Consider the following 27,851-nt stretch of genomic DNA (forward strand, 5'->3'; position numbering starts at 1 on the left):
GGCGTTTTCCTCTTTCTATGTGACCTGCAGATTACAGCACACATGAAAAGAGGAAAAAGAGGAGAAATGAAACATTTCTCACCGTTACGCCTCCTCTGGGGAGGCGTAAGGTTTTTGCCCCAGGTTTACGAGATGTAGTAAATCTGGATCAGCATCAAAACCATGGGTATTGCGTGTGAACTCCCACCCAACGCCCATGGACTGCCTCCTTCACGCAGATTGAGGCAACGCAGTGACTTGCGCTGCATTGTCTCACTCCATATCTATGAGGCCATGCAAAGTCATGCAAGGTGAGTTTACGCCACCTCAAAGGTATGGTTTAGACACTTGAGTCACCGGAGTGTAAAAAAAAGTGATGCTCAGGCCGGTGAAGCCTCTCATAATTAAGCCTCAAAATATTCTGTAATTGTTTTAGGTCTTTCACCATCATGTTGCTACATATGAAATAATAGACAGCTTTAATGAAAAATAAATGTTAATACTTGTTACTCAGTGGGAAATGCACTGCAGTACATTATGAAACCTCTATTAGTTAATGCATTGCAGAGGTCTGTGTGTAACCAGAGAGCGTCACAATTAAATCTTGGTTGGGTCTGTGTAGAATAGTGATGTTTATTTTTTGTGCTTCGAGGTCACAGCCTTTGACAGAAAGTACTGCTGTGAATATATGTCATTATTTTATACTTGCATTACACACAGTATAAGATAGACTGATACTAAGGGCCCCATTAGGATGCGCCACCCTAGCGGTTCTGGGACCGGCTGCCAGTGGTGCGGCGGTCCCGCACCGCCAATTAGGATGCGACCGCCACCCTGGTGGTCGCATTACGCATCTTCAACATTGTGGCGGATGCTTCTGTAAACAGCACCTGCCCCAATGCCAAAGAGGCATACTGTGCATTGCCATGCACAACGTGGCAGGCACCGCACGGTGCCTGCCACCTTGTGCATGGCAATGAAGTGGGTTACCATAGGTACCCCCCTAGTGCAGCCCCCCAGGGGGCCCGCAAAGGGCCCCCAAAGTAATTCCCGGCAGCCTTTCCATGGGGGCATCACCGACATGGCAAGGTCTTTACCACCAGGCATCATAATATGGATGGCGGTGCCTTCCAGGCACCGCCACCATATTATGCCCAAGCTCTACCTGGCCGGTAATCGTAACGATTGCCGACCGGCATAAAAGCGGCGGACAAACTTTCCGTCTGCCGCAGTACCCCCCACCATGGTAATATGGCGGGAGGTAAATGTGGTTGTGATGGCGGGCGGATTGCCACCGCTGGCCGGGCTGTGGTGATCCGCCCACCATCATAATCACCCCCTAAATGTGCACATAGTTTTATGATAAAATGGTGCTTCTAAAATGTAGATTTTAGTAATACCAGAGTATATGTAATGCAGTTCTTTTTACATAACTGTCCCTTCAACACCTCCTTAGGGCTACTAAGGGCTGTCTAAATAAAATTAGGATTTAAAGCACACACTTCACAGCCAAGTTGTTAACTCTTTGCTCTACCGCTAAAAGAAAACAAGTCTTTGTCATCACAAAGCTTGGAGTGATTCGATCAATTAAAGCCGGAACCGGCTCTCAAGCACCCTTTACACTTGCAGATTAACTATTAGCGGACATTTGCATTTCATTCAGGCAAGAAGGCACGCTTGCACAAAGGCTTTTCACAGCAATCATGAAATTAAGAGTTCAATACTACAACAATGTAGATGTGTACAATTTGGAAATGTTAAGCAATTTTGTCCCATTTATACTGATGACAATTCCTAACTGATCTTGATCAACACACTGTATAATGCAAGATCAAAATCCTCTTATATCAAAGGAGATACTTTAAGAGCTAATCACAAAGGTAACTTACACTTGTGAGTAATTTACACACTCCTACATTTTTAAGTAACTGTACTACTATTGGCTGGTTACAAAATCTGAGTGTAAATTACTCAAAAGTGTAGACGTACAGGTCTCCAACCCCAGCAAAAGGAGTTGGATTCAAATATACATGTGTACGACGGTGCTGCCAAAAAGTAACAGTAGTAAATTCAGCACCGTACATGACCAATCACTGCTACAGTTAACACTCACCCATAGAACATGATTGGGCCGTTTGTAAAATAAAACCACATAGGAAATAATGTAAAATGACATTGAAATATTTAAAATAGTTTAAAGTATAAATCTATATAAATTAGTGTTAAAAATATATAGTTTGTATTACTTAATTAAAATATTTTTACCGTCCTTATTTGAAATTTATAGATGAGTTAATTGTATTCAATTAATCATGTTGAATTCTATACATCATTTTAACAATTATTATTGTACAACAAATAACTAATGAGATTACTTTGTGAAGGAATTATTGTTCTAATTCTAAGTTCAGAAAATAATATTATTTAATGTGCGTATATTATTTTGTTTGGGTTATCAGTGCTTGATATTTTTTGTTCTATGTTTAAAATAAATATATGTAGTAGTATATCACTTTATTCGATATAAAATATCATAAAAGTACGAGCAAAATTGATTCAACATAAAAGTCCATCATTAAACAGCATATAACAATATAAAAGTAGGATATAAAAAGGGAATATGTACATATAAAAGACCATAAAAAACACTTCCTGATGTAACAAAACAAAATACTCATATATCTCTAAAGGCCTAACTCTTGCTAGGCCTTGACAATTTGGTACGTATCCACCAGGCACACCCCAAAAATTTGGCTACCCCACAGACCAGAGCAAGGGAAGAGGCATCAGTTAAGATAAAACGTAGCGCCATCCTGTAGTCCACAAAACCCAAATTTCTGCAGATTGGACTAAGCCATTTCCTCCTTGCCGCCCTATAAACTGGGCACGCAAAGAGGAAATGGGGGATGGATTCATTGGGGGCGGAGCACCCGGGACAGTTGGCAGATGTTGCGCTCTGGTTTTTCCAACCTGCTACCAAAGTGATAAGCGGGAGGGTTCCAAACCTAAGCTTCATGTAGAGCATTCTGTCTCGTGGAGATTGTATAAAATCGAGATACTGCTCGGTCTTTGCATCGAGCTTGTGCTCCAGGAACTGGTCAGTGAGGATCCCTCGGTTGGGGTTTCGAGCTTCCTCTCCCTTCACCCAATCCCAATAGGCTTTTTTAATGATTTGCTTTGCGGGTGGAGTCTGGCTAGACCATGCCTCCCCATATCCAATTTCTGTGGCCAACTGCTTTAGTTTACAGATCCATTTGATCTTGTTGCCTGTATTTAGATTAATGATCTCATTCAGGGCAGCGGCATAGCTGGCCAGTTCAGGGGTGCGTCTCAAGCGGACCCAAAAGAGCAGCGGGCGCAATCTTGCTATGTCCTTAATAGAGCGCTTGCCCAAATCCTTGCGAAGTGGTGTCAGGGGGGTGGAAGATGGGAGAGAGACCAGACCTCTAAAAAAAATGGTTCTCGGACTTCTCCAGGTCACTGACATTCTCAAACCCCCAAAGCTCCGCCCCGTATAGTGCTGAGGGTAGAGCTTTCTCATCGTAGACCACAAGGGCCGGGACTACTGGTCTACTGAAGGAAAGCCGCTGTTCTCTTAGAATTGCCCCCACCACCCTCTTATGGTTAAAGAGCATTTTAGCTAAATGACTGTTCCATTTGATCGTGTTGTTAATCTGGATGCCCAAATAATCAAAAGATTCTACAGTATCTAGTGGCATACCGTTAAGTGTGATGCCATTCCTAAAACGTTTAGATGGGGATAGTGTAATTAATTTTGTTTTGGTGGTATTAATCACTAAACCCCGTGCATCACAAAACTGACTGAACCTATCAAGCAGCTTTTGCAGGCCACTTGGGCTTTTGACATCAAAAGGATGTCATCGGCGAAGAGGAGGGTAGGGGATTTCTCCCCTGCCAGGGTTGGGGCATCTGATGTATCCTCTCTCAAATGGTCAACCACCCCATTTATAAAGAGGGAAAACAAGGTTGGAGCCAGCACACAACCCTGGTGTACTCCCCTATTCACCGCCACTCTTTCTGTCAGCTGGCCCTGATTGCCCCACCTGATTTTAGCGTAGTTCCCCTCATGGAGGCGCTGGATAATATCAAGAATCAAGGGTGGAAATCCCAAGTCGGACAGCACCTGCCAGAGTTTGGCACGAGGGACCAAGTCAAACGCGGTCTTAAGATCGATGAAGGCCAAATATAGGCTGCCTTTCCCAATGACCACTACTTTCCAATGGATCATGTAGAACCGAAAGACCTGATCCATCGTGCCCACCCTCTGGCTAAAACCTGCCTGAAAGTGCGAGAGCACACTGACATCATCCATCCACGACCTTACCCTCATAAGGAGGACCCTGCCAACCACCTTCTGTATTACGTTGATTAAACTAATCGGCCTGTAATTGGCAGGATCCTCCCTGTTCCCCTTTTTGAATATGGCTACCACTTCAGCACCCTTCCAAGAGTCCGGGACAGGGTGACCTCTAGCAATTAAATTCAATATGAGCAAGATGAAATCAGCCCATAGTTTTGGTTCTTGGAGGAGGAGATCACCGGGGATGCCGTCAGGGCCCGCCGCCTTTCCTGAAGCTAACCCTGTAATAGCAAGGGAGACCTCGTTGAACTTAAAAAGATCGAATGGACTAACAGCCTCAGGGATCACATCTAATGAGGGATCCTCCAGAAATAGAGGGAGCTTCTCGCAGTTAGAAGATAAAAAACTATCGCCCTACACAGGCCAAGGAAATGTGTGTGCCACTGCTGTTCCGTGATTTGATTGGGCATCGGATCAGTGCCCTTTCGGCTACCTTTGTCGATGAGTCCCCAGAACAATGTGGCATCTTTCAAAAGGGAGGCGGATTTAAGATCCTGTCAGTGCGCTTCTTCCCAAATGCGCTTGGCTTGCTCAATTGTCCTAGCATACTCTTTCCTGGCAGATCTGACAGAAGAAGTGTTGTTGCTTTGAAGGGCTACAGTTAACATGCATCTCTTTTCCCTACATGCACTTGAATACCACGGATTGGAAGGCCTAGGGATTTTTTTGTGCGTGCAAGGCTCCGATATGGTAAAGAACATTCCCAACTTTTCAATAATTTCTTGGTGGAAATTTGGAAGGGAATAGTTCTGTGCTCCCACAAAGGACTCTCTGAGCAGATCAAGCTCTAAAAACTTCTGCTCTATGAGGTCTCTTATTTTACACAGTTTATCCTCCTCATGTGAGACCCTATGCCATTTAAGGCGTCGGTTACAGTTAGAGGGCACCACTTCTTTTGTTGTCAGTCTCGCTTCATTGTGGGACCTGGAAACTGTCCAATTATTACTTAAAAGCATGCATAGCAGGTTGTGGTCACTGTCCTGGGACGGTAGAATTTCCATGTCCACTAGATCGTGCCAGAGCCGTATATCCAGCAGGATATAGTCAATCCTTGACGGACAACTGGGTCTATTATATGTATTGGCCCCGCACAGATCGGAGCGTGTCCTACCATGTACAGCTCTTAAATTGTGCTCCAGTGTTAGGGCGCTCAATTGTATGGCCCTTTGGGTCCACTTCTTAATTGGGGCTAAACTAAGGGGGTGATTGCAAATTTAGTATCCTGCTCGCAAATGCCCAAAACATCCTCAACACAAAGGGGTTCATAAGTACAATTGAAATCCCCTGCCACAATAGAAACTGAGTTGGGATTGATGCTAGACAGCTCACTCTCTAGTACTGCTATAGTTGAAGAAAATTGTACCCCGGGAGACCCTCTAGCATATACATTGAATATTTCCAAATTAAAACCATTTTTGGGGCCTTTAACCACAGGTGTAAAATGTCATTTGAGGGGGTTGTGTGCATACAAGTTGACCAGTTTAGAGAGGTGTTTAGCCAGATATGGAGCCCCCTGCTGGTCGACCTTTCCCTGATCTTATGGCTGGGATGAAGTAGGTGGCAAACCCAGATTTGTGGAGGGGTATCAGACTCCAAGTCTCCTGAAACAGGCAAATGTCTTGGCTATCTATGAAATTGTTCCACTCTAGGAGCAACAGTTTTTTTTTCAACCGAGCTATGTTTCAGGAAAGAAAACAAATTGTCCCTGGTCTGCTGCCCACAGATCGAATACCACTAACACTTGTATGCCTAATGCAGTCGACCATTGGACTCCCCCGCTCCACTATCCCTACCCCCCTATTATTTAGACAGGAGGCTACATCGTCTCCCCCCCCCCCTTTATTTTGGTACCAGGGACTGATGGCAAAATTGTGTCCAGTCAATCTGACTGTACTCAGACCGGATTCTTTTCCTTCCCCATCTAATGTCCATAATGGGGAATTACGAAACTGGATTGCCGAGTGCTCGGGGGGGGGAGAAGTGCGGAATTCAAGTGCCACCAGATTTCCAGCAATTTCAGCATTGAATACCTGCATCTCGATACAGTCTGTCTGCGAGCCATCCTTTTTGATCCTCCTTACTTTTGCCACATCCTCCCGTATTACCGACCTGCATCCCCTCACGTATCTTATCCAGTGGATTACTTTATTGTGGAGGGATTCTTGGCTTTCATATCTGTGGGGACTCGTATATTTTGGGACCTTAGTCATGTAAATTGTAGAAATGGGGTTCCTTGTGTATGTGTTACCCCTAATGGACCCCAAGCATGTCTGATCAGACTGCCCTTCCCTGGTCATAACAGTGCTATCAAATTTAGCTCTTAAAGGAAACTGATCTAATACACTGCCTCTATTACCCTTGCCTAGGTCCAGATCAAGATGTAGATTGAATTTTCTGTGGGGAATAGAACCATCAGTAGGGAACTGGGCTTGGGACACTTGGCCTATCACTGGCCCATGCCTAGCCTCCTCAGAACTCCTTCCCACCGATTCCCTACCTGTGCTGATACTAGTAGGTGGAGGGGGGGATGGCAAGGCCAGGTGGCCTGTACCCAAGCACATCGACCTTCTCCCTCAACAAGGTCAATTCCCTTTCAAGAAGTTCCACTCTCTGTCGAAGAGCATCGTTTTGGTGGCCGCACAAACTGCATTTTGCTGGACTAGCAGAGGGCTCGGCCACACCTACTTTGCTCGGGGTGGAAGTTAAGCTGCTCTCGATACTGGAATCTAAAACAGCATACCTATTTGAACAAGGTAGTTGGACAGATAGACATTCGCGATGAGTTACCTTGCTGGTGGCTCCTGTAAAATCACTTAGACCTACATTTTTTTGTGAGGAGAGGGGCCCAAGAATACCCTCCCCTGGTCTGTGTACTTCACCAGTGAAAGGCTTTTTAGGAGGTTTCTTATTGAACATTGCGGGAAATACTCTTTCTTGTGGCTGTGCTGATGCTGACACTTCCTCTGGATGATTCACATTAACAGCTAAAGTAGCGTTATTACTAGCACCCAGAATGTCCTCACAGTCATTCACAATACCTTCAATGCTGGTTAGGACACAATTGCTAGCCGCATGAGAGACTTTCTTAGCTTTTTTCCCTCTTTTACTTAAAAGTGAGCTCCCTCCCTCCATTAGCTTCCTCTTTCCCACTGGGATTATTAAACTGAATAACGGGATAGATACGCAGTCACTGATATCAGCTCAAACATCTAGCCGGTGTGCCCGACCTGAAAGTAACAAACAGTACCTGCAGTTATGGGCTCGTGGTTCAGATGACAGAAGGAGGGCCCAGCCCAGCCTCCTCCTGGCGATAACGGGCGCAGACGGGCCCGCCCTTGGCCCGGGCATGCCCGCGCGCGTCCCGCGCTGCGGGAGGGCTGTTCGGTTTTTGTTGGCCCCGGCGTTGTGGTGACGCGTTTTGCGTGCGACACCCAGTGCCTGCTGGGGGCTGTAGTCAGCGGAAAGCCGTTCCCCTCATGGCGTGGCCCGATGGCCAATGATCGAGCTGGCCGTTCCCCTCACGGCGCGGCAGGCAGCAGCAGTGTGGAAGGAGCAGGATAAGCCGTTCCCCTCACGGCTGGATCAGCAGGTGCAGCGCGCGTCCCGCGCTGCGGGAGGGCTGTTCGGTTTTTGTTGGCTCCGGCGCTGTGGTGACGCGTTTTGGGTGCAACACCCAGTGCCTGCTGGGGGCTGTAGTCAGTGGAAAGCCGTTCCCCTCACGGCGTGGCCCGATGGCCAATGATTGAGCTGGCCGTTCCCCTCACGGCGTGGCAGGCGGCAGCAGTGTGGAAGGAGCAGGATAAGCCGTTCCCCTCACGGCTGGATCATTAATTTACAATAATATTAAATATAACATATTTTTACCTATTTATTGCATAGTTTTACAAACTTTTTTTATTTTCCTTTGACTGCACACAGGTAGATCATCCCAATAGTGGAGTCTCCACGTGGTAAAAAAATAGGGAAATGTAAAAAAGCTTATTTAAGATGAACAAAATTAGTAAAACTATGTGTATGTAAATATTAATGTAAATTAATTATGCATATTTATTTTAACTATATAACAAAAGAAAGAATGCTACAGCACTTTTAATATAATTTGAATTCAATCTGTAATTAACTTAGATATAACAAATTAGATACAAACACTTTTTCTAATGTTTAAATTTCAATATATGCAAATTCCCACCTCAGGTAAAATATATATATTTGTATTATGAATAAATATTAAAAGTGATGCATAGAATTAATTCAAAGTAATGTAATTATATTTGAATACAACATACTATTTAATGCTTTTATAAATTAAGAAAAGTAGTTAAAATATTTTACAATTAAATAATGAATGCATTTTATATTTATATATATTTTGTTAACATTAAATTATATTGATTTATATTTGTAATTATTTTAAAATATAATTTATTTATTTTAAAATTATTTCCTCTGTGATTTAATTTTAAGTCCCTACCTACTTAGGGGCCGATTCCGATCCTGGAGAAACCAGGTACGAATCGTCGGACGGAGCGTTTTCTCCGTCCGACTCGTACCCGGTAAAAACACCATACAAACATGCAAGTACGATTCGTACGGAAACACCATTTCCGTACGAATCGTACAAAACACCGACCGACACAAAAATACATCCGAATGTGATCCGGGACAGCGCATACGTGACATGTGGACAGAGTTAGGCAGCCTTTTACGTACCAGCAAGTACGATTCGTACCGACAGCACTCCGGACGGCAATATTTTTACGGCACCCAAAAAGTGCCGGAAAAGCCAAGTACGCCACGAAGCGTGAGGAAAAGGGGGCCCAGTACGCGCCGAACACCCCCCCAGCCCCCGTATGTATGCGCCGGACCCCCAGCCCCCCGCGGACGGACGCACCGGACCCCCAGCCCTGCAGCAGACGGACGCGCCGGACCCCCAGCTACCCCGCGGACGGACGCGCCGGACCCCCGGCCCCCCCACGGACAGACGCACCGGACCCCCAGCCCCCCGCGGACGGATGCACCGGACCCCCAGCCCCCCTGCGGATGGACGCGCCGGACCACCAGCCCCCCTGCGGATGGACGTGCCAGACCCCCAGTCCCCTGTGGACGGACGTGCCGGACCCCCGGCCCCGTATGTACGGCGCGGACCCCCAGCCCCGTATGTACGGCGCGGACCCCACCCCCGTATGTACGGCGCGGACCCCCACCCGCGTCTGTACGGTGCGGACCCCCACCCCCGTATGTACGGTGCGGACCCCCACCCCCGTATGTACGGCACAGACCCCCACCCGCGTCTGTACGGCACGGACCCCCACCCCTGTATGTACGGCGCGGACCCCCACCCCATATGTACGGCACGGACCCCCACCCGCGTCTGAAAGGTGCAGTCCCCCACCCCCGTATGTACGGTGTAGACCCCCACCCCCGTATGTATGGCGTGGACCCCCACCCCTGTATGTACGGCGCAGACCCCCACCCGTGTCTGTACGGCGCGGACCCCCACCCCCGTATGTACGGCGCGGACCCCCACCCGTGTCTGTACGGCACGGACCCCCAACCCCGTATGTACGGCGCGGACACCCAACGCTACGCGCTGGGGCTCCGCGCCATACATACGGGGGTGGGGGTCCGCGCCGTGCAGATGCGGGTGGGGGTCCGCGCCGTATAGACGCGGGTGGGGGTCCGCGCCGTACATACGGGGGTGGGGGTCCGCGCCGTACAGACGCGGGTAGGGGTCCGCACCATACAGATGCGGGTGGGTGTCCGTGCCGTACATACGGGGGTGGGGGTCCGTGCCGTACATACGGGGGTGGGGATCCGCGCAGTACAGACATGGGTGGGGGTCCGCGCCGTACATACGGGGGTGGGGGTCCGCGCCATACATCCGCAGGGGGCTGGGGGTCCGGTGCGTACATCCGCGGGGAAATGGGGGTCCGGCGCGTCTGTCCGCGGGGGGGCTGGGGGTCCAGCGCGTACATCCGCGGGGGGCTGGGGGTCCGGCGCGTACTTCCGCGGGGGGCTGGTGGTCAGGCGCGTCCGTCCGCGGGGGGGCTGGGGGTCCGGCGCGTACATCCTCGGAGGGCTGGGGGTCCGGCGCGTACATCCGCGGGGGGCTGGGGGTCCGGCGGGTCCGTCCGCGGGGGGGCTGGGTGTCCGGCGCGTACATCCGCGGGGGTGCTGGGGGTCCGGCGCGTACAACTGCGGGGGGCTGGGGGTCCGGCGCCTACATCCGCGGGGGGGCTGGGGGTCCGGCGCGTACATCCGCGGGGGGCTGGGGGGGTGTTCGGCGCGTATGCGGGCACATGTTTGGACGTCTACATGGTTGCTATAGAGGTTCGCTCCGTACGGTGTTTTTACCATACGGTTGTGCATTCGGACGGATGGGACTGATCGTACTTGCGCGTTCAGACTTCGGTATCCCGATTCGTAGGTAAAACTGTTCGGGGACGTGTCAGACACTTTTTCCAACCCGGGGACGTGTCGGGGAATTTTCCTAATGCAATTCGTATGGAGTTTTTTACATACGAATCGTACTTGCCAGTTTGTACGGGACTTGTACGATTCGTACGTAAAAAAATCCGGATACGATTCATACGGGGAATATTTTACACGGATCGGAATCGGCCCCTTAGTTTTCTATGGGAAGATGTTGCATGCTGTCGGACTTACTCCTGGTCTGAGCTTAAGTATTTTGGGTCCTTTCTTGCCTGTAGTAACAATTTGTGAATAACAATTTGCTTAATCTTTTGTAGTGGGGTAAATACCCCCTTTTACAGCCCCTCCCTCTGGTCCCTCCCACAGTTACTATGTAGTATTAAACTTACATGTGTGAGGATCTCACCGCAGAAAAGATAGGAGCGGTGGATATACACATGCGTAGGTTTGTAATGAGTATTTTGTAGGACAATAGTAGTACTCTGTACTAAAAATGCTGTTTGTGACTAGGGCCCTTTATTATAAATTAGGAAATCTTAATATTCACTATCCTCATGTTCATGAACATCTAAAATAGTATTATGGTGACAATTATACAGTTACTCCCAGACAGTGGACAAAGCTCCTTAATGTGAAAAGGTGATTTTATGTTTTTTAGCAGGATGGTCTGGGAACTGTTGCCCAGTCCCTCTCTGAGCTTCAAAGGATTCCTACCCTACACGGAGGGATGTTGCTCACGCCTAGGCTGGACCCCTTTTTTCATGCTCTTCAGATTGGCTCCACACCCAGTGAGAGAGAGGAGCTGCCCCAGAATTAGTTTAGAGTGACCACAATGGAGGTTTCTCAATGCACCACTACAGAGATAAAGAAATCAACCAATCATCACCTCCATTATTGCATATACATCCTGTGATATTAAGATGGGTCACCTCACCACTAGTATTGTGGCATGCTTCAGCATAGGTGACTGTTAGACCTGGCGTCCTTGGCATGATTTCCCCAGACCTCTGGCCTTCAGACCTCCTGTTTTTGCTGACTTCGTTTTAGCTGGCTTTAGTACTCTGGGCACTTTACCACTGCTAACCAGTGCTTAGGTGGATGCGCTCTCTGTTTCAAATATGGTAACATTGGCTTATCCACAATTGGCAAATTTAATTTACGTGTGAGTCCCTTGTAAAGTGCACTACATGTGCCCAGGGCCTGTAGAATTAAATGTTACTTGTGGGCCTGCAGCACTGATTGTGCCACCAATTTCAGTAGCCCTTTAAACATGTCTCAGGCCTGCCATTGCAGATGGTGTGTGTGCAGTTCTAAACTGCCATTTCACCTGGCAAATTAACCCTCTTTCCTGGCCCAAACCTTTCTTATTAATAAATATGTCACTCCCAAAGGTAGGCCCTGGACAGCCCAGGGGCAGGGTGCAGTGTGTTTAAAAAGTAGGACATGTACTATTAACGGGCCGATTCCGATTTCGGTCGGAAGGGCTCCGAACGATGGTCGGAGCCCTTCCGACCGAATTGGAACGTGTCGGCCGGATTACTTTCCAACCGAGCCATTCCGATGGGCTCGGTCGGAAAAGAAACCGACTAGGATTTCCGAATGGCTTCCGACGGGCTGGGAGAGCCCATCCGCCGTCCGGAAATCCTTCAGTACTCCCCCGGCCGCCTCTTCACGACCGAGGGAGTACGATGGCAGTTTTTCACTGTCTTTTCGTGCCGGTCTTTCTGCCACGGAAAGGCAGTCAGAAACTGTAGGGCCCCATGGGTACGAGGCTGCCGAATGGTGGCCTGGGGGCACCTATGGTCCCCTCTGTTGATCCCTGCACACGGTGGCGGGCACCTTGGGATGCCGGCCACAGGGTGCAGGGATGAACTGCACCCCTGCTTTTCACAATGCAAGCATGCATTCCGCTCGGAATGCATGTTTCCATTGTGAAGCATACGAGTGCGACCGAGCCCTACTTGCAGGCCCGTAACCGACAACAGCAGGTCGGTCTGTTACGGTTCCTGACCGATGTCGGACGGAACAGAGTCCGTCTGACATCGGAATCGGGCCCTAAATGTTGCATAGTAGTGAAATGCTCTTAAATTTGGTATTACTACTGCAAGGCCTATCTCTAGCATAGGTTAACAATGTGATTATATGTTAGTAATTTCCAATTTGGAGGAGATGTAATTCTAAAAATGCCACTTTTAGAAAGTTGGCAATTTCTTACTTTAGCCATTTGGTGCCTTCTACCTGTCTCTGAATATACGTCTGAGGTGGGTGACAGTTGGGCTTTGTGCATTTCCTCTAGACAATCACACAGAACAGGAGCTTAGGTGTGACTGATGGGCCATCTTGGGCAGGATGGAAGGGAGGAGCTGACACTTACTCCTGAATAGGCTTTGTCATTTCGGTGTGCATACAAAATATCGAGTTTAAAATATCGAGTTGCACAAATATCGACTTAAGGTAAGTCATATTGATTTTAATAATATCGTTTGCAAAAATAAAGTTGCAAAAAATATCGATTTTTTAATTAATGTTACGTGTTTTAGTATGTTTTAAATGTATATGATTTATGTTTTTCTGTATAAAAATTGTTTGTATCTTTTAGATAGGTGTTAATTTTTTACTAGTTATGATTTTTTTTATTTGAATTTTGCGTTGTAGTTCCGTAGTGGGTTGCAGGTTTATAGGGGAATAGGGTGGGAAGTAATTTAATTATATTAAATTAAGTGATTATTTTTAATTTATTAATATTTGTTTAATTGAGATGTTACAGTGTTAAAGGTGTGAAGTAATTATTATTAATTAGTTTATAATTTGTTGTTAAATAATATTAATTATTTAATTTGTAAATAATGATGGTAATTTTGTAATAAATTGTATGTGTGTGTTTTGGTTTTTAAAGGTGTAAAGGACGGGAAATAATTTATTTTTAATTGATAAATTAATAATTGGTTGTTAATTAATTTAAATTAATTATTCAGTAATTAATTATGGTAATTGTGTAATTAATTTTAGGTGTGCGTTTTGGTGTTTATAGGTGTAAATGATGGGAAGTAATTTATTTTTATTTGATGAATTAATATTTGGTTGTTAATTAATTACAATAAATGAATTGGTAATTAATTATGGTAATTGTGTAATTAATTTTCGTTGTGTGTTTTGGAGTTTATATAAGTAAAGAGTGTTAAGTAGTTTATTTATTTTTTATTAATAATTATTTGTCAACGGATATTAATTAAATGTAAAAATTATTATTATGACACTTGGTGTAATTAATTTTAGGTGTGTGTTGTGGTGTTTATAGGAGTAATGGATGGGAAGTAATTTGTGTTTAATTAATATATAGTTGTTAATTAATGTTAAATATTTGATTTTTATTTGTTGCAATTGTTTATTTTTTGTCTGTTGTTTTTACATTTAGGGTCCGATTCCGATTCCGGCCGCAAAACGTACCGACCGACACGGACCCGGACCGGAGACCGACCGACACGGACCGGTGCCGTACGACCCGTGCAGTACGATGCAACGCATGTGAATTACAACCGACACATACGGAATACAAGCCGTACGACTGAGCCGTAGGGAAAATAGTTATCCGGCCGGAAAACCGACGCGAGTTTCTCCGACCAACACGAACCTGGAATGAACCCGACCGGCCCGTACCCGCGATGTGTGACCCGCACAGTACGATGCAATGCGTGTAAAACCAGACCGACTCGCATGGAGAACAAGCCGCACGACCGACACGCACAAAAAACCGGGCCCACAAGTAATAGAGATCTCCGCGACCGACGCGTATGAAACACAGAAGATAGGCAGCGTGAACGAGGCGGAGAGGTCCGCAAGAGACAACATCAGCGTCGGTTTCCGTCAGATGAACATCTCCTTCATGCCTACAAAACCCAAAGGAAAAAAGACAAAAAAAGGACCAAACAAGCAATGACAAAGCCAATAAATATCAAATAAAAAAACCTGGGACAAAGACACACCCACAACTCCAACTATCTAAAGGACTACAATCACTACCATGATCACTTGCAAACAGGAGACACAGCCAGCAGCAAACACCATTACACAGCAACCACAGACACACTCACAACTCACCCATCACACAACTCACACACCATCAGCACCTCATCCAAAAGCACACACACATACAGCCAGCAAAACCATCACCAACCCACCCTCACTTGCACCCTCACACACACATCCCTCACCACCACCACCCATCACCATGCCCCTTAAGAAGAATCCAAAGTTCACAGATAGTGAGTTAGAAGTGCTGGTAGACAAGATCATCAGAGTAGAGCCACATTTGTTTGGTACATTGGTCCAAAGGACCCCCATGTCACAGAATACCAAGATGTGGGCGAGGATTGTGGACAAGGTGAACGTTCAAGCACCAGCAAGGCGCACAAAGGACAATATGCAGAACAGGTGGTATGACGTGCGCAGGAGGGTCAAGAAACTCATCGAAAAAGATCACGCCCTGAGTCAGTGCACCAGCGGTGGCCCTCCTGCCAAACCAGTCTACTTCAGGACCTGGGAGGAGAAGGTGCGGGACATCCTACCACCAGAGAGCATCCATTGGCTAACAGACATACCAGAGCCTGGTGAGTACACAAAAAACATACCCAATATTGTGTGGCAAGGGGACAGTGAAACCATGCACCGCAAGCAAAGCCACAGTAACCAATAGATAATCATCCCAAGATGTGTATGCCAGCCAGACAAACACAATACCTGCCATCTCATAGTGACTTGGAACTGTGTCACGACATGCACCAACCTACAAACAAATAGAGGAAGGCAGTGGCACAAAGCTAAATCGACACTGCCAGACAGTTTGCCACCACAAACACACTACCTCACAGTGCAGCTGACTGACAGGAAGGAATAGTGGGGATGCAGGTGAAGTGAGTGTATCCAAAAGCATGATGGGGTCTTTAGTCACAGATAATGCTCCCCCCTGATTGGCCCATCAAGACCTCTCTGAAACATGCCCACATCACAGGGAGTGGAAAATGACTGACAAGATGGCTAACACTGGGTCCTGCTGTGGGGAGCACAAGGCTCGGGTAGGGCATGTGCGCAAATCAGAAGCAGGACACCACTGACTGACATCCTGAAAGACAACTTGCACACCCTCCAATGGAAGCACGTTTCATGATGGGATGTGTGGCCGGGTGGGAAGGAGGACTGACAGCTCTGACCATACTTACCATCATGTGGAGACACCCCCCCCAACACAAACTCCACACAACTCACTGGGTAGAATGCATTGACCCACACCTCAGTGAAATATCATCAAAAGATACCCCGTACTGGGTGCTGCTGTGTTCAGCACAGGGGCTCTCTTTGGACTTGTAGCCAAACAAACACCAGGATTTCACAGTCAGCCATCTTGCCATTGCTGTCACACCCCCTCACAGGAAAGCAGAGTCAAGAGGGAGGAAGTATGGGCATGCTGGGAAGGGGGGTGTAGCCAAGAGTATGATGGGAGTTGCAGTCACAGACAATCCACACCCACCCACATGGCCCAGCAAGCATACACTGAACCATGCTTGCCTCACAGGGAGTGGGAAGGGACTTACAGGATGTCTGACACTGGGCTCTGTTGTGGGTAGCACAAGGCCCTGCTGGGAAATGGGCAACAACAAACACCAGGACTTCACAGTCAGCCATCTTGCCATTGCTGTCACACCCCCTCACAGGAAAGCAGAGTCAAGAGGGAGGACGTATGGGTATGCTGGGAAGGGGGGTGTAGCCAAGAGTATGATGGAAGTCACAGACAATCTACACCCACCCACATGGCCCAGCAAGCATACACTGAACCATGCTCGCCTCACAGGGAGTGGGAAGGGACTGACAAGATGTCTGACACTGGGCTCTGTTGTGGGGAGCACAAGGCCCTGCTGGGAAATGGGCAACAACAATATCAAACTCTGTCCGTGACAAGCTGGAAAAAAGCAGTGTACAGGCAGGCATCTGTTCGTACATTCGAAAATGTTATGTTTGTGAACCATTGATGCCTGTAGAAACATAACTCACATTGTGTGTCTCTTTCAAACACAGGTAGTGCTGGGGACCCATCACCAAATGAAGAGGATTCCCAGGCCCAGACTCTGGTGGACACTGAGCTCTCTGGTTTGACTCTGTCTCTGTCCTCTTCGGATGACGACGACCAACCTGGCCCCTTCGGTGTGAGTCATCATGCAGCTCCAGCAGCATCCACATCTGCACCCCCTGTACCCACGCCTCCAGCATCTGGACACCAACAGGGCACCCCCACCAACACGGACAGACCAAGGCCACTGAACACCCACAGCACAGTGACACAGGACCCCCCAGAAGCTACATCAAACACCACCAGCAACACCACCCAAGGGGTCCCAGTGTCACCTGTGCGTCCCGCCGCTGGTCCTGCCCATGTGGATAGGGGTGCTGGGAGGGGTAGGAGGCAGAGGGCGCGCCTTGCAGAGGGGTCTGGACTGCATGATGACCACCAACTGGCACGCATCATAGATGAGTACCAGGATAGCACCAGAGGATTTGGCCAGGTAGTGGGGATCCTCAAGGACATGCAAAAGGAGCAGGCTGCCCACCATGCCCGCATGGAGGTCAAGTGGGATGCCCTTACTGCGGTGCATCAGGACATACTCCAATGCCTCCACCAGATCAACACAAACCTGTCCACACCTCCCTGTGTGGCCACAACATCTGTTGCAACACCATCTGCCAGCGCCACAGGGAGGGAGGAGAACTCTGGCACAGAGTCCCCTGCACCGCAGAAGCCTGCACATGAGGATCCCCCCCCCCGGAAGAAGAGGGGTCGTCCGAAGAAGGACATGTGAGAGGCAGATGTCCAGCACATCCCCCAGTGCCTCTAAACCTGTTCTGGACAATGTCCTTTGTGCGCAACCCGTTTACCTTGTCCCAAACCAATGTACAGCACCCACCATCCTGTGCACTTTCCTCACACATGTTCGAAAATAAACTCACCAGTACACCATACTTGCCTCTGTTGTGATTCCAAATTGTCATGTGTCATGGAGATGTCGATCTGCTACACAACACAGTGCATGCCAAATACTGCAACAATGTGACCAACGTCAGGTGAGTCATGGTGATGTGACACATGTGAGGGAGACACACCACTATGGCAACACAACACATGCTCACCATGGTCATGTTACTCAATATACACAATGATGTTGATCTGAAACACATAGGTATGCACAACCACAACACCTATCCACAGTCAGTGGTAACAAGTCCACAGGTGAGGTAAGCAAATGTCACTCAGATGTGGGAAGACAGACAACACACCTAACAAAGCATAGCACAGGTTCATTACACATCAGCAACATGTTTATTTTAAAATAGTTGCAAGGCAATTGTATGTTTCGGTGGACACACGGTCACAGAGTGTCTGAGAATTGTAGTCCAGGGGTGTGTGGCACATCACTTGATGTCAATTGACTACTCCCACACTGGTGTCGGATTCAGGGTGTTTGGGGTCAGTGTTGAACAAACAATAGGCAAATTACCCTGTGAAGGACAGACACAAGACACAGCAAAACAGGAGAGAAATGCAATACACATGCACAAAACATGTCACAATAAACCTACACAAAAACAAGCTAGCAGTACTACCCTATTGTGGAGTACACACCACCTGAATGGACACATCACTACATGCATCCAGTCAAGTGGCACACAGACACACTCAGACAGCAACCGAGCAGTTGTAACACATTCCAGGCTAACTCTATATATTGACTTAACAACCCTGTAAACTCACATTCAGGTGAAGAAGTTGTTGATGAGCTGTGAGCGGACGTCACCCTCATCATCATCATCACTGGCATCTTGGCCCAGGCCGGGATCCTCCACAGGTGCCGGAGGTTGGTCATCGTCATCCTGGATGAGAGGCACCTTCTTCCGCAGTGCCATGTTGTGTAGCATATAGCATACAAGGATTATTTTGCACACCTTTGCAGGTTCATTTCTCAGGGCCCCTCCGGTCTTGTCCAGGCAGCGAAAGTGGCTTTTCAGGAGGCAGAATGTTCACTCAATCACCCTCCTGCTCCGACCAAGTGCCTCATTGTAGCACATCTCGGCTGGTGTCACAGGGTTCCTGAGGGGTGTCAGCAACCATGGCATGTTGGGCTATCCGGAGTCACCTACACACACAAAAATGAACAAGTAGCTGAGTTTTATAGGAGTGTGGAATACAACATTGACAAACACACACAATGATAAACAGTCAGTACACACCAACAGCCAGGCATGCTGAGCTGGCATCTGTGATATCAGCGTTGCAATGAGACTACTCCGCATTATGTAGGCATCGCAGAACCAGGGAACCGTGCACACACGTGTGATACACATGTCTGCAAGACATACCACCAGAGCATTGATAGAGTGGAAATGTTTCCTGTTCCGATATGCCTGCTCATGTGCCTGTGGTGGTATCAGGGCCACATGTGTCCCATCAATAGATCCGATGACGTTCGGCATCCTCCCCAGTGTATACAATGCATCCTTTATTTCAGGGAGTTGAGCTGGGCTAGGGAACTTGATGTACAGGTCAAGGAAATGCAACATCCCCTTCAAGACATCGCGTAGCACACGACTAAACATAGTTTGCGACATCCCACCTGCTGTAGCCACAGTGTACTGGAAGGTACCAGTAGCAAAGAAGTTCAGGGCTGCCATCACCTTCACCTCTGGGGTCAGTGCTGTAGGGTATGTCCGGCCAGGTAGCAGATGTGGCGCCAACTGCTCCGCCAACTCCTCAATCATTTGCCTGGTGAAGCGGCACCGTCGGATGCAGTCGCGTTCCTGCATGGTTGCAAGGTCTAGGAACGGTCGATGGACAGCTGGTGCCCTGCAGAACAGAGATGAACAAAGGAAGATTGTCGGTTCATCAACCCATGTGGCCATGACCAGGCTCAATATCACATGATAGATCATGACATTACACAATGTACTCAGGTGTGTGCTGTTGGGCATGGACACATATGTCACCTACATGACCATCACCTCACATCTCAATTCCATATGTCCACGTGAGTCCCATGTAGTGCAATGGCCAATCATCTGGCTGTGTCACCCGACCTATGTACTGCTGTGACGTTACAAACACACACCACAGTGACAAGTGAGGCCTGATGTCTCCCAGGCATCACAGATCTTTGCCATGCAGATACCCAGGGTCCCTGTATTGCCACATCGACAATGCCATGGACATGGCGTATCACGTACACACCACAAGGCAAGTGTGAGTCCCACAGGTAGTGGCCACTGTTGTCCCTGCAGGCCCTACATGTACGTCTCTTAGACACACACACACACCATCAAGGTAGATGCATATACCACATGGATGTGGAGACTGTCTCCTATTGGGCACATTTGATCAGCCACATCTGAGACACAACATGCACATGGACTGTGGGTGCACATCAGAATTGTGGCTACAGGTCTTACTGTGATGTGCATGCCATCACCCCCAGGACTCAGGGTGTATGTGACATGTCCTAAACAGATCCAACATGAACTGTGTCCGTGACTCATTCCCATTACTGTACATTTGCACATCACAGTGGTAATGTGCACGACACACAAAGGATTCTGCCCCCATGTACACGTGCACAGCCTGGGAGTGGCTGAACAAAAGTGCCACCCAACAAACCAAATGTGCCCCCCCAACACACAGGGAATGCAGCCTTACATGCCATGGGACACTGTGTGGCCAATGCTGTAGTGTGGTAGGTGTGAACAGGTGTCCCTGGCAAGTGCATGTGTGTTGAATCCATCAAATAGTCACACCAATGAGGTCCGACGCGGGTGACAATGCGTACACATTGCGCGGTTCATGACCGAGCCGTGCGTACGCTTTGCCATTGACTGCAATGAGGTCCGACGTGGGTGACAATGCGTACGCATTGCATGGTGCATGACCGAGCCGTGCGTACGCTTTGCCATTGACTGCAATGAGGTCCGACGCGGGTGACAATGCGTACGCATTGCGCGGTTCATGACCGAGACGTGCGTACGCTTTGCCATTGACTGCAATGAGGTCCGACGCGGGTGACAATGCGTACGCATTGCATGGTGCATGACCGAGCTGTGCGTACGCTTTGCCATTGACTGCAATGAGGTCCGACGCGGGTGACAATGCATACGCATTGCACGGTGCATGACCGAGCCGTGCATACACTTTGCCATTGACTGTAATGAGGTCCGACGCGGGTGACTATCATGCATACGCGTCAAGCAGGCATGGTCCCAGACGGGCGTATGCCTTGGCCATTGAATCGTATGGAGACGGGTGCATGTGTATTTTCAAAATACGCGTTGTACAGTCAGTTGACCGAGCCAGACGCACCCATTGGCTCTGGCCTGTCATGGAGACGGATGCGGATTTAAAACTTGTACGAGTTGTGCGCTGGAAATTCAGTTGGATGCCTACAACAATGTTGCAATTACTAGTGTATCATGAAGTTGAAGATTTGAACGATGCGGAAGGCATGTACGAGTCGTACATTTCCATGGATTGGCCAGATTCATAGAATGCAACCATGTTGGACCTATACCTTGGGACACATGGCACAGATTCTGCCTCTGCAGCACAGATATAAGGCTGGATAGCCCCCAGGGAGCTCACTTGCCTGCACTACATGTTCCTGGAGCACTGCTACTGTCTCTGCATCCTCTGGCTCCTGCTATGGCACATACTCTGGAGAGGGCCTCAGCCTTCACTGAAGAGGAGAATCAGGCCCTGCCAGACCGGCTCCTTCCACAGTACAGCAAGCTGTATGGGAAACCAGGGGAGCAGTTGACTGTGCAGTCCACAGCCTTCCTAATTGTGCATGTTGTCTGACTAGCAGTACTAGCATTGTGTACACCAGTGGCAAGCATTCTCACTGACTACTTTCATCACCCAAAGTGTGTAGGGACATGTAATGTACAGGTGTTCTGCTGCTAAAGTGCATTAGTGTAAGCTTAAACTTCCCAGGCATTGTTAACATGTCAGACATGCAGGTGAGTTGTCCTTCCCCATGGTTGCACTACCTGTGTAACTCATTTCCCTTTGTGATGATGACATGTATATCCAAATGTGTGCAGCACAAATATGGGGCATGTGTGTTAATGTACTTTTAACTTTGTCATCCTCACTGGTTGATTCCCACCAGAAGCAGGAGATATGGCTGACCATCGCCTGGGCAGTTCGTTCGGTGGGGGTCTACAAGCGCCGGATCCGCAACTGCCAGAAGATGTGGCAGGACCTTCGGGAATGGACCCGGAGGATAGCTAGAGTCCAGCTGAAGCTGTCACCTCCACGCCGGAGGGGCGGACACCGGACCCTGACCCCCCACATGCTCCGGATCCTGGCGGTGGTCTTCCCGGACTTGGATAGGCAGCTGAAGGCCAGACAGCAGCAACAAGGGGGTAAGTCCATGCCTAATCTCTGTACTATGTCTGACATGAGAATTGCAGTCTTTTGGCCTGGTCACACTTCCACATTACGTAGGTCTTGTAGTCCAATACTCAGGTCCCTCAATTGTGTGATGCACCCTCCTCATCTGTTCCACAATGTGTGGCCCCTACAGTCTGTTGCTTGTGTCACTAGGGCACTGTGTTCCTGCAGTCAGCTATGCTTCAGCTACCGGACAGCATCTGTTCCCGTGACTCTGTTGTGTGTTTCATGGGTGGTACAATTGTTTGCCCAATGCCTGGGATCTGACATGTGATCTGTGTGTGCCCTTGATATGTGTTCCAATTGCTGGTCTGACTCGCCACATGTGCCGGGGGTATTTCAAACAAACCCATGCAGCAGGGGACTCTAATTTGTGGGCCTCAGGAGTATGTATATCAAGTATGTCACACTTGCTTAGCCACCTGACTACTGTCCAGGGCCAAGCACTGTTTCACATAGACCTGGGCAGTCATGCCTCCTCAAGAGCATTTAGAAACACTGTAATCTCACTCCTGTGTGTCAACTTACAGGTTGTGCTTCGTGACATGTGCCTTCAGGTATCTGCCTCTCTGTCATTATGGTGTGGCTTCCAGCTGGGGTGTCCATGATTTTGAGGGTCAGCAGGACATCTGAGATGTGACTGTGAGAGACAAGACCTGTGTGACATATAGGTGTGTGATCATCTGACAGCGCACAATGGTGTATGCAACTGTATACTTCAGGCAGCTGGGTTACATGCATGGAAGACTGTGATGTGCTAATGTACATGAAGTTGTGTTTGCAGAGACTTATATGTCTGATTTGCATGATGTGGGGTCTTCTGGGTCCTGGATATGTTGTTTGCAGGGGATGGGCAAGTGCACTTGTCAGCTGCAGAGTTTGCTTTACCCCTGAGCTATGATTGTGACACAGTGCATACTGTTGTTGTCTGGATGCCCTGCCCCTGTGACAGGAGACAGTGTTGAATGACTTTCCAGGCATGCCAGTGCCATGGAATTTAATGAGTGATCCTGCATTGTGTTCAAGTGTGCACCATGCACCCCATTGTGGCATTGACTATCAGGACATGAGAACATCATAGTGTGTGTTGCTGGCATGCATCACAAGCATTGGAAATGAGTCTCTGCCCATCCCTTCATCCGGACACCTGTACTGAGCCAGTGGCAAGAGATGTGCTGTGTGTATAGTGACATACTCCTACATGTTCACTTGCATGTGCAACTGATGTGTGGGTGGTGCATGTCGGGACATTGGGGTATTAGCATCCAACATGCAACAGACATATGGGTGCAAGTCAAGGAGGGATATGTGTGCCATGGTTGAAGTTGAGAATGACAATTGGCTGATTCTAAACAGTGTTGGCACTTTGAGCAGTGTTCAGCTGATGATGCCAGGGCTTGCCCTGTGATGTCATATACTCACTGTGGTGTGTGCAGTCCGTGCAGGTGACTGATGTTGTTCTCTTTCTTCCTATTCACTATCCAGATACATCCACGGCCACAGGAGGGGACAGCTCCACGGACCAGGAGGAGCCACAGAGCCTGACAGGAACAGAAGGAGAGGAGTCAGGGAGACCCAGTAGCACGGAGGGAGAGTGGAGCCACACCGAGGAGTCGTCAGCACCATCCCCCTAGCTGAGGGCCACAGCAGCTCTGAGGATGACTCCCTTGTGGAGGCGGGTGTCAGCAGCCACCAAACCCCAGCTAGTGAGGTTGTCCCCACCACCGCCCCCACCACCACTATCACCACCCTCCCATCGGCTCCCATCCCAGAGGTCCGTGGAGGCTCCCGTGTTCGGGAGCATGTCTCCTTTGTGCCAGGCACCGCACCCCCTGTGTCCCCTGCTGCCCTGAGTGAGGAGTCTGTGCACTTACTTAGACAGATCCATGTAGGGCAGATATCGATGCTGAGTGTACTCCATGCACACACCACTCTGTTGACGCAACTGGTGTCGTTCATGAGGGGACTTCCTCGGGCATGTCTGCCCTACAGAGGACTGATCAGTTCGTGGGCTCCTCCCTGATGACAGTAGTGTCCCTCCTTCAACAGTCCCGCACCCCTCCTACCCCTGCACCACCCACGATTCCTAGCAGCCTACCTATCCCAAGCACACACTCACCTGCCCATTCTCACAAAGCCACAGACATGGGCAGCACACAAACACCCAAACCAGGGGCTAGTCGTGCAAACAAGCAAGTGCAGGGGACTGATACCAAACTCACAGCGGATGGTTTGCAGACACACACACAGTCATCCACAACCACTCCGCAGTCCTCCGAAACCTCTCCCTCCAGGCCCCCTTCCCTTGCCTCACCTGCAACCCCATCTCCACAGAAGCTCTTCCTCTGTGACCTTGGCCTCTTCCCCACCGACCCAGCAGATCTAGATTACAAGGGGAAAAGGAAGTCCCCACACACAGAGGGGAGTGCCCCTCACACCTGGACACCCTCCCCTAGGCACAGTCAGACTGAGACCCCCACCCGCAAGTCCCCCTGAAGCCGGAAGAGCAAGACCCCACCGCCGCCATGCAGCTCCAAGGCAAAGTCTCCGTCCTCCATCCCCCAGGCCACCACTCCAGAGGTTCCCCCGCCACACCCTGCCCCGGGGTCCCCCATCCACAGATTCACCATCCCCAAAATGCTGAGGCCCTCCCCCCACCACTTGCTCCTCTACACCCGGTCAGACGGTTAGTGCCACTGATGTGTGGACCGTGTCCCCCCCTCTGTCCTGCCAACTTCACCTGCACCCCATTCCGCTCACATGGATTTAGGCACTGCAGTGGAGTCCACGACCACCCCGTCTGACTTGGGCACTGCATTGGGGACCCAATCCACTCCATCTGACCTGCCCAATGAAGTTGTGCCGGCACCCACCCCATCTGACTTGTGCCCCACAGTTGTGACTGCACCCACCACTTCAGTCAGCTCCACTGCAGTTGCAAGTGACTCTCCTGCATCCACCACCCCTTCACTGCCTCCTTCTGCTGCCCCCTGATCCTGTCCCTGCGGTGCCTGGCTGCCCCCATGTATGCCCCTCCGAGGTGATGTCCCCTGTCCTTCCAGTGCAGGCAAGCAACGTGTGACAGTTGTCACTCAAGTTCACTCCTTGTAATCTGATGATGGACTGGCCATTGGCCTTTTGTTTGAATGGACGATTCAATTTTCATCTGCTCAATAAAGCTTTTTTCTTTATCCTTGTGAACTTGATTTAGCTGTACATAAGGTTGATGATGTTTAGCATGCCCTTGCACCTGTAATGCTTGTTTTCCAATGTTGAATACTGAGGTGTTGATGTGAGGTACTCCATGTGGTCCATGAGATATGTATCCTCTTCTGGTCGGTATCCAGGTCATCCTTTGCAGCTAACTGGGCATGTCATGATTAACAATTTGAGAACATCTCTGTAAACATTTCATTTGCATGGTCACATCTGTGGCTTGCACCCATGCACATATGATGTGCTTCCCATTGTCCAATTTGTCTATTTACCTGACTTTGGGTGCATCTCCACTAGACCTACAGGTGTGGGCATCATTGGTATAGGAGCAACTGGGTCCTCTGTGCAACTTGCTGTACATATGTGTTGAGTGTGTGCAGATGACTTAGGGGAGACTCACGTACCCAGGCTGTTGTGACCAGAGCCTTCATTGTGTGGTAACTGATGGCTGACTGACCAAGTGTTCTGCTGACATGAGTGGGACGTGCCGTGACTGTGTTTGGCACAGCTGGACTTACACAGGAGTTGGGTCCCCTCAGGCTATGTCACGGATGTGTTGTCCCGTGACATAGCCTGGGCCCATGGTGTGTGTTGTGTGAGCAAGTGTGTGTGTGTCCACATCCCTTTTCATACACAGGCAGTGTTCCCTTGATATGTTCCTGTTGTTGATGCTTGCTGATTGGTACTGTGTTCATCCCACAACTTTGCCATGGGCTACCAGATGTATGGGTGCATGACACACTACTGTTATTTTTTTTTTTTTTTGTATTCCTCATATACCAATGTGAGCATTCTAGATGGAGAATCCCGCCCTCTCTCCTCCACCCATGATGTTCCGGCTCTGTTGTTTATGGCCCGAGGAGAGATGGGAAAGGAAAGCAAACCCTCTAGTAGTAACTGTTTTCTTGCTCCACTCCAATCTATTCAATCGTCATGACCCTTCGAAGATTTGGAGGCAAAAGACCAACAGCGCCCAGGTGAAATCATTGGAATACTCTCATCTGTTCCGCCATGCCACAAAGGCCACCCAGATTTTATCATAGCTAGTACTATCACAGGCCATATCGGATTCACTTATGTATATGAGATGTTTCAGACACTCTGAGAAATTGGGGGCATTCTCATTTTTCCAGTCCCTACATATCTCTCGCCTTGCCAGGATGATAACATAAAAGACAAATTTGGACGCCATGTCGTTGAGATGGAAATATATAGTTAACCCAAAAAGAATCATCCCGGTAGTAACCACTAATTGTGTGTCTAGTACCTCAGCCAGAAAATCTTGTATATTAGACCAATATTTTTTTAGCTTTGGACATTCTACGAACATGTGCAAATCATCGGCGGCCAACAGATTGCATCTCGGGCAATGATGTGCTATACTTGTGATTTTAACTAGTTTTTTTGGTGATATATACGCTCTGTACATAGTAAATAGGTGATCTCTTTTGAGAGGGGCTGACTTAACCACTGTATGGAGCATGATGAAGGAGTCCACCCACAGTTCCTTTAAATTGTTAGAGTCTGGATCTATAACATCACCCCACAGCCTTTGCAGTTCGGATTCTGTCACTCCCTCTACCTCAGTCAGGGCCCAGTACCAAAAAGATAGCTCTTTTTTCCATCTACCCTTTCTACTTACTAGATCAAACTTCGGATTAGAAACATTAGCATCCCATGATAAGGTAGTCCACCATCCTGAAACCTGGTAATACTTAAATCTAGTAAGAGTTCCCCCAGTCAGACAAGAAAGCGATTCCCAGTCTAAAAGTGCTGAATCCCTTTGCAAGTCGCTCCAATATGTTAATCCTGCTGATTTAAGGGGGCGTGAAAGCTGATCCTTAAGGCAATCTGGTGTCCCCGGGGAGTCACATATGGGAGCCTTAGGGGCGTAGTAGGGAACTCCCAGCCTTTTCCTGATATACATCCAATTTTTCAGGGCCGTACCTAAAACTTTTAATCTCACCCTTTTGTAGTACTTAGCATCACCGTATTTAAACAGAAAGTATTCCTGCCCTTGTGGAATACCATGGAGGAGTGCCTGGAACAGTAAACCCAAGGAGGATGCGTCCGTCTCATCTGCCAGGAGTCTAAAGATTTTAAAATGAAAGGAGTGGCAATATATACATAAGTCCGGTAAAGCTAACCCTCCAGTTTTCAGATTTCTCCTCATCTTCTTCCAGGAGATTCTCGATGTCTTTGTATTCCATATGAACGAACCAATTTTCCCCTGAAATTTGGCTATGTCAGATGGACTAAACATTAGTGGAATGGAATTAAATAGGAAAGTGATCTTGGGTAAAATAATCATCTTAATTAGATTTACTCTCCCAAAGATGTTCAACGGGAGGCCTGACCAGCGTT

This window comes from Triturus cristatus, chromosome 9 (genome assembly GCF_964204655.1).
Source record: "Triturus cristatus chromosome 9, aTriCri1.1, whole genome shotgun sequence".
Lineage (NCBI taxonomy): Eukaryota > Metazoa > Chordata > Amphibia > Caudata > Salamandridae > Triturus > Triturus cristatus.